At 39.9% G+C, this 13,567-nt stretch overlaps 9 pseudogenes; all 9 read right to left on the bottom strand.

The window, feature by feature from the left end:
- Positions 1-67: 67 nt before the first annotated feature.
- On the bottom strand, positions 68-186 carry LOC149567836 (5S ribosomal RNA; annotated as a pseudogene).
- Positions 187-1,177: 991 nt separating this feature from the next.
- LOC149567835 (5S ribosomal RNA) lies at positions 1,178-1,296 on the bottom strand (annotated as a pseudogene).
- Positions 1,297-2,284: 988 nt separating this feature from the next.
- Positions 2,285-2,403, bottom strand: LOC149567834 (5S ribosomal RNA; annotated as a pseudogene).
- A 984-nt stretch (positions 2,404-3,387) lies between these two features.
- LOC149567833 (5S ribosomal RNA) lies at positions 3,388-3,506 on the bottom strand (annotated as a pseudogene).
- A 572-nt stretch (positions 3,507-4,078) lies between these two features.
- On the bottom strand, positions 4,079-4,197 carry LOC149567832 (5S ribosomal RNA; annotated as a pseudogene).
- Positions 4,198-4,770: 573 nt separating this feature from the next.
- On the bottom strand, positions 4,771-4,889 carry LOC149567831 (5S ribosomal RNA; annotated as a pseudogene).
- Positions 4,890-5,463: 574 nt separating this feature from the next.
- LOC149567830 (5S ribosomal RNA) lies at positions 5,464-5,582 on the bottom strand (annotated as a pseudogene).
- A 573-nt stretch (positions 5,583-6,155) lies between these two features.
- LOC149567829 (5S ribosomal RNA) lies at positions 6,156-6,274 on the bottom strand (annotated as a pseudogene).
- Positions 6,275-6,847: 573 nt separating this feature from the next.
- LOC149567828 (5S ribosomal RNA) lies at positions 6,848-6,966 on the bottom strand (annotated as a pseudogene).
- Between the last annotated feature and the right edge of the window lie 6,601 nt (positions 6,967-13,567).

Raw genomic sequence — 13,567 nt, 5'->3', positions numbered from 1 at the left:
TTAAGCTATGCAAATGTCAGCAAAGTCGGTAAAAATTTAAGCATAAGTTTCTTAAAAAAGGAAAAGAAGGGTGCAACACCAGTACTTCTCGAGAGGTCACCCATCCCAGTACTACTCCGACCCAAGCGTGCTTAACTGCGGAGTTCTGATTGGATCCGGTGCACTAACGATGGTATGATCGCACCCGACATCAAACTCTCACACCCTCGTGTTAGCCCATGCATCATAATGCAACCTTGTATAGCATGCACCTTATGGAGCACTTGGAGCGCACATTATCGAGCATCCAAAATGCATGGGAGAGTAAAAAACACTCCAACACTGAGAACGCACCTTATCAGGGAGTCAGTTTTTTTTTTTTTTTTTAAATTTTTTAATTTAACTATAGATTTTTTAAAACGTCCTGCAAACTGTTGTTAAGCTACAGATAAATACATAAATAACTACCAAAATAAGAAGAAGAAAAAAAATTCTTCAAAAAATCTCTTGATAAATAGGAACTTGAAAAACTATATTCTGTATTACTATTGCAAAATTATGTGTGAATTCATGCACAGACCTATGCAAAAAAAATCATATGCATAGCGCGAGAACCCACACAATTATGAAATTTTTTGCTCGAGAAAGTGTAGAGGAAGATGCAAAATCTTCAAGTCTTTGTGCAAAAAAATAGCTTTCTCATGCGAAAATCTATAAGCTTGTATGGACAAAATAAAAGAAATGCAGAAAATGTAGAAAATGAGGCTAGAAAATTTGATTTTTTGAGCCCCACGGTAGGCACCAGAAATGTATATGTGAAATTGGGGGCCTCTAATTCTTAAATCCACTTCAACATGGTCATTACCTGTGAGATCATCCCGAAATAAAGATTGTATTCTTTATTCAAAAAGTCTAACAGAGCGACATGTTGCCTTCTAAGTATAAAGATTATGCCTTTGCTCTCAGAACAAGAATCGGGCAACCAGACCTCTAGAATGAAAGATTTATGTAGCTAAATGAAAGTGCAATTAATGTAGATGAGAGATGCAATTATTAATCTAAGAAATGAAGAAATATAGTATGCTAAATGGATGCATATTTATAATCTAAATGATATTACAATGAAAGAAATTTAGCTATGCAAATGTCACCAAAGTCGGTAAAAATTTTGGCATAAGTTGCTCAAAAAAGTAAAAGAAGGGTGCAACATCGGCACTTCACAGGAGGTCACCCATCCCAGTACTTCTCTGGCCCAAGCACGCTTAACTGCGGAGTCCTAATAGGATCTGGTGCACTAACGCTGGTATGATCACTCCTGACATCAAACTCTCACATCCTCATGTTAGTCCATGCATCATAATGCAACCTTGTATAGGACGTGCCTTATCGAGCACTCGGAGTGCACCTTATCGAGCACCAGGAATGCACGGGAGAGTAAAAAACACTTCGACACTAAGAACGCACCTTATCCGGCACTCAGTTTTTTTTTTTTTTTTAAATGTAAATTTAACTATATATTTTTCAAAACATCCTACAAACCACCGTTAAGCTAAAGATAAATACATAAATAACTAAAAAAATCAGAAGAAGAAAAAAAATTCTTCAGAAAATAGCTTGATAAACTGGAACTTGAAAAACTATATTCTGCATTACTGTTACAAAATTATGTCTGAATTCATGCACAGACCTGCGCGAAAAGAATCATGTGCATAGCGCGAGAACCCACACAATTATGAACTTTTTTGCTCAAGAAAGTGTAGAGGAAGATGCAAAATCTTCAAGTCTTTGTGCAAAAAAATAGCTTTCTCATGCGAAAATTTGGAAGCTTGTATGGTCAAAACAGAAAAGATGCAGGAAATGTAGAAAATGAGGCTAGAAAATTTGATTTTTGGAGCCCCACGGTAGGCACCAGAAATGTATATGTGAAATTGGGGGCCTCTAATGCTCACATACACTTTAACATGGTCATTACCTGTGAGATCATCCCGAAATAAACATTGTATTCTTTATTCGAAAAGTCTAACAGAGCGACATGTTGCCTTCTAACTAGAAATATTATGCCTTTGCTCTCAGAACAAGAATCGGGCAACTAGACCTCTAGAACGAAGGATTTATGTAGCTAAATGAAAGTGCAATTAATCTAGATGAGAGATGCAATTATTAATCTAAGAAATGAAGAAATATAGTATGCTAAATAGATGCATATTTAAAATCTAAATGACATTACAATGAAAGAAATTAAGCTATGCAAATGTCAACAAAGTCGGTAAATCTTTTCGCATAAGTTGCTCAAAAAAGTAAAAGAAAGGTGCAACACCAGGACTTCCCGGGAGGTCACCCATCCAATTACTACTCTGGCCCAAGCGCGCTTAGCTGCGGAGTTCTGATGGGATCTGGTGCACTAACGCTGGTATGATCGCACCCGACATCAAACACTCACACCCTCGTGTTAGCCCATGCATCATAATCCAACCTTATATAGGACGCGCGTTATCGAGCACTCAGAGTGCACCTTATTGAGCACCTAGAATGCATGAGAGAGTAAAAAACACTTCGACACTGAGAACGCACCTTATCCGGCACTCATTTTTTTTTTTCTTTAAATTTTAAATTTAACTATAGATTTTTCAAAACGTCTTGCAAACCACTGTTAAGCTACAGATAAATACATAAATAACTACAAAAATCAGAAGAAGAAAAAAACTACTTCAGAAAATAGCTTGATAAACTGGAGCTTGAAAAACTATATTCTGCATTACTGTTGCAAAATTATGTGTGAATTCATGCACATACCTGCGCAAAAAAAATCATGTGCATAGCGCAAGAACCCACACAATTATGAACTTTTTTGCTCGAGAAAGTTTAGAGGAAGATGCAAAATCTTCAAGTCTTTGTGAAAAAAAATAGCTTTCTCATGCAAAAATTTGGAAGCTTCTATGGAGAAAAAAAAAATGCAGAAAATGTAGCAAATGAGGCTAGAAAATTTGATTTTTTGAGCCCCACGGTAGGCACCAAAAATGTATATGTGAAATTGGGGGCCTCTAATCCTTACATACACTTCAACATGGTCATTACTTGTGAGATCATCCTTAAATAAACATTGTATTCTTTATTTGAAAAGTCTAACAGAGCGACATGTTGCCTTCTAACTAGAAAGATTATGCCTTTGCTCTCAGAACAAGAATCGGACAACCAGATCTCTAGAACGAAGGATTTATGTAGCTAAATGAAAGTGCAATTAATCTAGATGAGAGATGCAATTATTAATCTAAGAAATGAAGAAATATAGTATGCTAAATGGATGCATATTTAAAATCTAAATGATATTACAATGAAAGAAATTAAGCTATGCAAATGTCAGGAAAGTCGGTAAAAATTTTGGCATAAGTTGCTCAAAAAATTAAAAGAAGGGTGCAACACCAGGACTTCCCGGGAGGACACCCATTCTAGTACTACTCCGGCCCAAGCGTGCTTAACTACAGAGTTCTAATGGGATCCGATGCACTAACGCTGGTATGATCACACCCGAAATAAAACTCTCACACTCTCTTGTTAGCCCATGCATCATAATGCAACCTTGTATAGGACGCACCTTATCGAGCACTCAGAATGCACCTTATCGAGTACTCAGAATGCACAAGAGAGTAAAAGCACTTCGACACTGAGAACGCACCTTATCCGATACTGGAAAGGCACCAATGTAAGAGAGGCACGGGTATCTCTCCAAACAACTCCTCCCAATGAAGCCATGTGGATAGTTTGAAGAAGAACAGAGATGCGAGTCAAATGTTATGGCCTTCGAAAGTTGTTGGATCAATTTCCCGACCTTGTAAGCTCTTGCTTTCCTCATCAAAAGAATCGGTTGTCCGATCGACCGTTTCATCCTTATGGAGATTACTTTGTTGAGGAACATAAGTTTTACAGTGCCTTTGGTGCCTGGGATGGGCCTTATCTAGCACTGACTTATCGAGCGCTCACGATGAATGTGAATCGGGGTACGCAGTGAGAGGGGAATGGGAGATTGAAAACGAGCTTTGTGGAGCAGGGAAGCAGCGCAAATACAACAATGACACAACCGGATGCTCAAAAAAGTAAAAGAAGGGTGCAACACCGGGACTTGCCGGGAGGTCACCCATCCCAGTACTACTCCGGCCCAAGCACGCTTAACTGCGGAGTTCTGATGGGTTTCGGTGCACTAACGCTGGTATGATCATACCCAACATCAAACTCTCACACCCTCATGTTAGCCAATGCATCATAATGCAACCTTGTATTGGACGCACCTTATCGAGAACTCGGAGCGCACCTTATCGAGCACCCAGAATGCACGGGAGAGTAAAAAGCACTTCGACACTGAGAACACACCTTATCTGGCAGTCAAAAGGCACCAATAGGAAGAGAGGCATGGGTATCTCTCCAAACAACTCCTCCCAATGAAGCCACGTGGATAGTTTGAAGAAGAACGGAAATGTGGGTCAAACGTTATGAACTCCAGAAGTTCTTGGATCATTTCCCGATCTTGTAAGCTCTTGTTTTCCTCATCAAAAGAACCGGTTGTCTGATTGACCATTTCATCCTTATGGAGATTACTTTGTTGAGGAACATAAGTTTTACAGTGCCTTTGGTGCCTGGGATGGGCCTTATCTAGCACTGACTTATCGAGCGCTCACAATGAACGTGAGTTGGGGTACGTGGTCAAAGGGGGATGGGAGATTGAATATGGGCTTTGAGGAGCATGGGAGCAGTGCAAATACAAAAATGACACAATCGGATGCTCAAAAAAGTAAAAGAAGGGTGCAACACCAGGACTTCCCGAGAGGTCACCCATCCCTGTACTACTCCGGCCCAAGTGCGCTTAACTGCGGAGTTCTGATGGGATCCTATGCACTAACGCTGGTATGATCGTACCCGACATCAAACTCTCACACCCTCATTTTAGCCCATGCATCATAATGCAACCTTGTATAGGACGAGCCTTATCTAGCACTCGGAGCGCACCTTATCAAGCACCCAGAATGTACTAGAGAGTAAAAAACACTTCGACACTGAGAATACACCTTATCCGGCACTCAGAAGGTGCCAATAGGAAGAGAGGGACGGATATCTCTCCAAACAACTTGTCCCAATGAAGCCATGTGGATAGTTTGAAGAAGAACGGAGATGTGGGTCAAACGTTATGGCCCATGGAAGTTCTTGGATCAATTTCTTGATCTTGTAAGCTCTTGCTTTCCTCATCACAAGAATCAGTTGTTCGATCGACCGTTACACCCTTATGGAGATTACTTTGTTGAGGAACATAAGTTTTACAGTGCCTTTGGTGCCTGGGATGGGCCTTATCTAGCACTGACTTATCGAGCGCTGACAATGAGCGTGAGTTGGGGTATGCAGTGAGAGGGGGATGAGAGATTGAAAATGGGCTTTGAGGAGCATGGGAGCAGCGCAAATACAACAATGACACAACCAGATGCTCAAAAAAGTAAAAGAAGGGTGCAACACTGGGACTTCCCGAGAGGTCACCCATCCCATTACTATTCCAGCCGAAGCGTGCTTAAATGCGGAGTTCTAATGGGATCCGGTGCACTAACGCTGGTATGATCACACCTCACATCAAAATCTCACACCCTTGTGTTAGCCCATGCATCATAATGCAACCTTGTATAGGACGTGGCTTATCGAGCTCTCGAAGCGCACCTTTTCGAGCACCCAGAATGTACGGGAGAGTAAAAAACACTTCCACACTAGGAACGCATCTTATCCGGCACTTGGAAGGTGCCAATAGGAATAGAGGCATGAGTATCTCTCCAAATAACCCCTCCCAATGAAGCCACATGGTTAGTTTGAAGAAGAACGGAGATGCAGGTCAAACGTTATGGCCCTCGAAAGTTGTTGGATCAATTTCCTGATCTTGTAAGCTCTTTCTTTTCTCATCACAAGAATCGGTTGTCCGATCGACCATTTCATCCTTATTGAGATTAATTTGTTGAGGAACATAAGTTTTCAGTGCCTTTGGTGCCTGGGATGGGCCTTATCTAGCACTGACTTATCTAGCGCTCACGATGAACTTGAGTTGGGGTACGCGGTGAGAGAGGGATGGGAGATTGAAAACGAGCTTTGAGGAGCATGAGAGCAATGCAAATACAAAAATGACACAATTGGATGCTTAAAAAAGTAAAAGAAGTGTGCAACACCAAGACTTCCCGGGAGGTCACCCATCGTAGAACTACTCCGGCCCAAGCGTGCTTAACTGCGGAGTTCTGATGGGATCCGGTGCACTAACTCTGGTATGATCGCACCCAAAATCAAACTCTCACACCCTCATGTTAGCCCATGCATCATAATGCAACCTTGTATAGGATGCGCCTTATCGAGCACTCAGAGTGCACCTTATCGAGCACTCAGAATGAATGGGAGAGTAAAAACACTTCGACATTCAAGACGCACCTTATCTGGCACTCAGAAGGCACCAAGAGGAAGAGAGGCACGGGTATCTCTCCGAACAACTCCTCCCAATGAAGCCACATGGATAGTTTGAAGAAGAACGGAGATGCAGGTCAAACGTTATGGTCCCCGAAAGTTCTTGGATCAATTTCCCGATCTTGTAAGCTCTTGCTTTCCTCATCACAAGCATCGGTTGTCCGATCAACTGTTTCATCCTTATGAAGATTACTTTGTTGAGGAACATAAGTTTTACAGTGCCTTTGGTGCCTGGGATGGGCCTTATCTAGCACTGACTTATCGAGCGCTCACGATAAACGTGAGTTGGGGTATGTAGTGAGAGGGGGATGGGAGATTGAAAACAGGATTTGAGGAGCATAGGAGCAGTGCAAATATGACAATGACACAATCAAATGCTAAAAAAAGTAAAAGAGGGGTGCAACACCAGGACTTCCCGGGAGGTCACCCATCCCAGTAGTACTTCGGGCCAAGCGCGCTTAATTGCAGAGCTCTGATGGGATCTGGTGCACTAACGCTGGTATGATCACACCTAACATCAAACTCTCACACCCTCGTATTAGCCCATGCATCATAATGTAACCTTGTATAGGACGCACCTTATTGAGCACTCAGAGCGCACCTTATAGAGCACCCAAAATGCATGGGAGAGTTAAAAACACTTTGACACTGAGAACACACCTTATCCGGCACTCGGAAGGTGCCAATAGGAAGAGAGACATGGGTATCTCTCCAAACAAGTCCTCCCAATGAAGCCACGTGGATAGTTTGAAGAAGAACGAAGATGCGGGTCAAACGTTATGGCCCCCGAAAGATCTTGGATGAATTTACCGATCTTGTAAGCTCTTGCTTTCCTCATCACAAGAATCGGTTGTCCGATCGACCATTTCATCCTTATGAAGATTACTTTGTTGAGGAACATAAGTTTTACAGTGCCTTTGGTGCCTGGGATGGGCCTTATCTAGCATTGACTTATCGAGCGCTCACAATGAACCTGAGTCGGGGTACGCGGTGAGAGGGGGATGGGAGATTGAAAACGGGCTTTGAGGAGCATAGGAGCAGTGCAAATACAACAATGACACAACCGGATGCTCAAAAAAGTAAAAGAAGGGTGCAACACCGGGACTTCCCGGGAGGTCACCCATCCCAGTACTACTTCGGCGCAAGCGCGCTTAACTGCGGAGTTCTGATGGGATCCAACCATAGAACAGACCACAACTCAGGTTTTCTCCCAACAATTAGTTGATGCTCAAGGCATCCATCAAACCCTATAGTATGTTAAAGATCAAGTTGATCATGTTGTATCTGATAAACTAAGCTCTTTACCATAGCCAGCCCCTGCTCGACCTCCAAGTAGTTTTCCAAGATCGCAGGTTGATCATCAATGGTTATGCTCACTTCATACTGGTAAAGCCTTAGTCCTGCATGTACCCTCTCCTAAACTACAAGAGTTTGATCCAAACACAGGTACATGGAAACAAGTAAATATGGTGTCTCAAGACCCATATGATCAATTGTATGCTTTCAATGAGAATGCACCTCCGTACATTAATATGGATAATTATGATCCTGTAAAGAATAAAGCTACACTTGATGCACTAAGGACATGGATGGATAATGCCATCTATGCTGCCAATATGACACCTGATCAAGCAATCAGAAAAGGATTGAATGCCTTAATTGGCATTGCACACAGTGCTTGGGATAGTCTACCAACAGACTATAAGGATGATCTCATACAAGCTTGTGTCACCTCAGTAAGCAGTGCATTATATAGAATGTTTGTCAGTCAACACGAAAATGAGCAACGTGCAGCTTTGAAAAAATTCATAGAAAATAGAATTTGTGATATGAGCAAGTTAGATGAATACTGCAGTGATCAGTATACTAACTTCTACAGATCAGGCCAGACAAATAATAATGTATGGATGTATAATACTATTCTAAATGGATTTCCTTTACAACTTTAGTCTTATTATAGAGAAAAAATCATTTTCAGCATTATGAACACACTAGAAATGTCAATTAATGATGTTGCATTTCCTCAGCTGTGTCAGTTCATAAAAGAGATCAATAGTGACTTATGTAGTGAAAAGCAAAATAGAAAAAAGAAGAAAGAAGTTTTGCCCTACCTGAAAGCAGGTCTTTGCCATTGTCAATCCACATCATATGGATGTGACAAACATAAGCAAAAACATAAGTCCTACAAGTTCTATAAGTCTCATAAGGATTATCAAAGAACTTTTCCTCGAAATAAGAAAGGAAGGAAATGCAAAGTGTTTCTCAGAAGAAAGGAAAAGGTAAGAAAAAAGGATTTCAAACCTGTTTGTTATATTTGCAAAGGAGATCATTATGCAAATAAATGTCCTGATAGCCAAAAGAAAGGTAAGCGCATCCGCGGTCTTCAATCTATAAATATGCTAGATGAACTAATTACCATTGCTTCTAATGCATCTGATTCAGATGATCTATGTATAGAAGAATGTTCTTCAGATAGTAATAATGAAATAATGCAAGTCAGGCATTTAAGGATATCTGAGCAAGAACATACCTCTGATGAAGAATCTGATAAATTCTTCTCCCCTAGTGAAGATGAACAATCAGAAGTTTCTTTCTATTGTAATATGTATCATCATTCTGACAGACTTCCAGATTGTCATCGATCTTTAAGCCAAACCAATCCAAATAGGTTAAAGCTTACTCCTCAGCAAGAGCTTGATAGAATTCAAGAATGAAGCAACCAACTGCTAAAGAGAAAAGAAAACTTTCTTACACCATATCAATTTGAGCAAGTCAAAAAAGAGCTAGCATCTTTAGAAGATCAAAGAAATAGAATTCTTCTACAAGAGCAAGAAGCAGTCTTGCCTTTATATAATGAAGATGCTCCTGGTACTACTTCCAGCTCACATGGTTACACCTATAACCCATAGGGTTAGAAAGCCTTTGCTAAGGCTTCAAGGAAAGAATGGCTATCTCAGCGCCTCGCCTTTCTCTATCGGGCCAAAGCTGATATCTTTAAAGAAATAAATCAAGTTCAGAAAGAATTGAAGGAATATGAAAGTAGCTCCAGTTCACTTAGTGCCTTTGACAAGCTACTTCTTGAATCTGAACAAGTTCAACCTTCTACAACTACACAAGAAATGGAAGCAACGGAAGAATATGCAGAACAAGATGTCTCTTATCTACATTCCACAAAAGAACCAAAGAAAGCTTTTGGTTACCAAAAAGGTATGCAAAATCCCTGTCCAGCTTTCTTACTTATAGTTAAACTTTCAGAATTAAAAGCCTACCAGTTATGTGCCCTGTTAGATTCTGGTAAAGACTGTAATTTAGCCAGAAAGGAAGCTTTTCCCTTAGATTGTTGGATTCCTACCCATACTAGTATCCATTCTGTCACCCATTCCAACAATCCTATCAAATTCCAGGCACATATCCCAATCCAGTTTGCTTCTCAAACATGCATTGTTCGTTTTCTCCAATTTCCAGTTGAACAATATGATTGTATAATAGGCAGTCAAACCCTACAGCAATGGTCACCATACACTGTTGGTCACCAAGGTACCTATATTGATTTTCAATTTGGAAGGGTTTCTCAAATCAATGAATTTCGAGCCTATTCTCCAAAGCTGTCTTTTTCTCAGCTTCCCAAGCCTATTCCACCACAGTCGTGTGTCTGGTTAGCCATGCAGTCTCTTTCTGCCTGGGGGGAATTAGCCAATATTCAAGCAGATTTCGCATCCACTATTTTAACTAAAGAATTAACCAAATACAAGAGACACATGGAATGCAGTTTGCCCCTCAAATATGATGAGAATTGTCGCCCAATGGTTCCAAAGAGTAAAGAAAATTACTTCATTCTATCTAAGGATGAACAAGCCTTATGTGAAAAGGATATAGCTGAACTTCTAGAAAAGAATATCATTCGTCCAAGCAATAGCTCCTTTTCTTGCCATGTTATGTATTTCCCAAAACAAGATGAGAATGGCAATGAAATAGCAGAAAAAATATTAGTAGTCAATTACAAGCCATTGAATGTCTGTCTAGAAAATAATCAACATCCTTTTCCCAACAAAGATTACATTTGGAAAAGAATTCGAGGATGTAATATTTTCAGCAAATTTGATCTAACAAAAAGTTTCTGGAAAATCTCTATCAAAGATGGAGAAAGATACAAAATAGCCTTTTCAGTACCATAAGGTTTATATGAATGGAATGTGTTACCCTTTGGTATTAAAACAACTCCTTCCATATTTCAAAGTCATATGGATAGGATTTTCAGTCCATATTCCAAATTCATTCAACCTTATATAGATGACATTCTTATCTTCAGCCAAGACTACAATAGTCATATGAGTCATCTCAAGCAATTTTTGAATCTCTGTCAAAGCCATGGTCTGTGTCTCAATCCAACAAAACTACACTGGTGTACAGAAAGCTTAATCTTCATTGGTACAAGAATTGAACCTAACGAACGTTTGTATCCTGAGACTCATCTTCTTGCTGCCATAAATAAGGTAGAAGTAAAGGATATGAAATCTTTGCAACAATTTCTTGGAATGGTTAACTACATTGCAGGCTACTACCAGAAGATAGCAGAAGCTCACAAAGAATTGAATAAGCTTCTCCGCAAAAATGCACCACCATGGACACAAGAGCATGACCATATTATCCAGAAGATAAAAGATCAATGTCAATAGTTCCCACCATTGAAGATCCCTGGATCTGGAAAGAAAATTGTTCAAACCGATGCCAGCAATGAAGCATGGGGTGCTGTTCTCCTTGAAGAAGTTGAACATGATGGTAAGATCAGAGAAGAAGTGGTGAGGTATGAATCTGGTTCCTTTAAAGGATCTGAATTAAATTACCACAGTACGCATAAAGAGTTGTTAGCAGTCATTAATGCTTTCAGTAAGTTTCAGCTCTTTATTGGTGATAAGTCATTCCTTCTTAGAAGTGATTTATGTCACTTAGCAAGTTTCTTTAAGAAGGAATCAAAGCATAAAGTTGCCCGAGGCCGTCTGCTACGATGGGCTCAATTTCTTGATACTTTTGAATTTGAAACAGAGTATGTTGAAGGCATGAAAAATATCCTTTCCGAATTCCTAAGCCGTGAAGGATATCATGTAAATGCTCTTACAGAAGATCAAGAGTATAATGAATATATCCGTCCCAGAGCAAACCCCATTGCTCAAACTCTTCTGGATATTGTAACAAATTTGTATAATAGTGTATATTTCCACCCTGACATGGTTGATCAACAGGTTTATCAGGATCAGATCAGAATGAGTATCGAAGAAGATCGAGGACGCATCATGGAAGATCATTGCGAACAATCTCTTGTTAGACTACAACAACCTGATCGGTTTGTTCCAGTACAATTTGTAGCTCCTGCTCCTCCTGCACCTGAACCTGTGCAAAGAAAACAAGATCAACATAATGTTTGCATGATAATGGAATGAAGAACAACATATCCAATGGTGTGCAATACTCCCTGGATTGCGGATACACAGTTGCTCACTAAACAGATCTATGATGAGCTCCGCCAGTATCATTTTGTAGCTAACCGACAGCTTCTCACAGATTCATTGATAGCCAAGTATCCATGCCGTGAAGCTAATCCTGAAATTTCTGCTACTTTAGGTCCAATCCAAACTTATGCATCATCCTATGAATGGCCAATTGAATTCTTGAGCAATACTCATATTCCTAACCAACACAGAAACCAATATCATTATCTATCTAGGATTGATGAGTTTTTTCTTGGCTTGTATCCACATGCACACTCACAACATCCTCTAACCATTAATTATGGTTACCTGTTCCATTTGCGATTTCTAGCTCAAACGCCAACGCCAATCTCTAATGGTTTATTTGCTTCTTATGGTCCATCTCCTGCCCAAGAAGATACCATCAAATTAAGAACATTATCTTCCTTTGTAATACAAGATAAACCACTATGGTTATTCACACAGTTTGAAACAGTTCCAAAAAACTGCACTCCCGATGTTACTATATCCATTGCTTTCATTCAGTAACTCGAAGAATCTTTTGGAAAGAAGATTTGATGGAAGACCGCCTGGAACAACTTGAAGCTGCCAATAGTCTGATGATTGAAGATGATGAAGACTATATGAATTGGGAAACTAGTTCTCCACAGAGTCATGGCATATGAACCTATCAAGTGGGGTTGTCACTTGACGAAGGCATCCCAACCTTTATGAGCTTAACTAGGACATGGCTGTCAACCATGGTAAAATTGACACCTGTCGAGTTAGCCTTCTCGTGCAAAAAGATGCCCTTGTAATAAAAAATTTTGGTGTGTCCTTATCCCAGATTACTGTTCACCTCCTTTTGTGAGTGGAGGTCCTGTTTGGGATTCTTTTCTGCCAAAAGCACTTTATACGTGTTTGCCTCCTATGGTTGGATTTGAAACGATTGTAAAATGAAGCATAGGTCCTTCATCTATTTAAGGAAGGCCTCCCTTCATTTGTAGGCAGAGTGTGCTTAGAGAGGTTAGAAGAATTTCATAAGTAGTCTTCATAGGAAGTGTCTAGTAGAGAAATAAGTTCTCAAGTTAGTCCTAGAAGTCTAGTCTCTAGTTTCCAAGGTCTGTAAATCTCATTATCATCATATTCTGACAAAGAGAGTATGCTTTTTTCTCATTTTGAGGAAATCAGAAATCAAACTGTCAGCGCGTGATGTATATGTGAAATATATTTTTGCTTGTGCAATCAATAAAATGATCATTCCAGTTTCACATTCACAACTGCTATAAAAGTTGGTATCAGAGCCATGTTCTTTCTTGTTATGTTCTTCATTTGATTCAACAATTGTCAATAGAGTCTCTCGTATTTCTGTCTGGTCTTCAGCATGAAGTAAGTCCTCGTTGTTGAAGCTGTGTGAAGGTGTGTTAGAGGTAGGGAAAGTAGCGCACTTTTGACCATTATACAGAAAAGATATCGAGATGGCCGATCCTCAAGATCAACAATCTGCTGATCAAACATCAGAACTAGTAAGTTTGAGTTTAGTCTTTGATTCTATTCAAGATATTAATGTGGAAGAAGATGTTGCACAGTCTGAAGCATATTCTATGCCTACTGATAGATTTAAGTTGCCTATTAAGAAATGGAATGAG

Source organism: Cupressus sempervirens, chromosome 3 (genome assembly GCF_028749045.1).
Source record: "Cupressus sempervirens isolate cs-2001-9-10 chromosome 3, ASM2874904v1, whole genome shotgun sequence".
Taxonomy (NCBI): domain Eukaryota; kingdom Viridiplantae; phylum Streptophyta; class Pinopsida; order Cupressales; family Cupressaceae; genus Cupressus; species Cupressus sempervirens.
The sequence above is the reverse complement of the archived record's forward strand: the minus strand, read 5'-3'. Positions and strand labels throughout refer to the sequence as shown.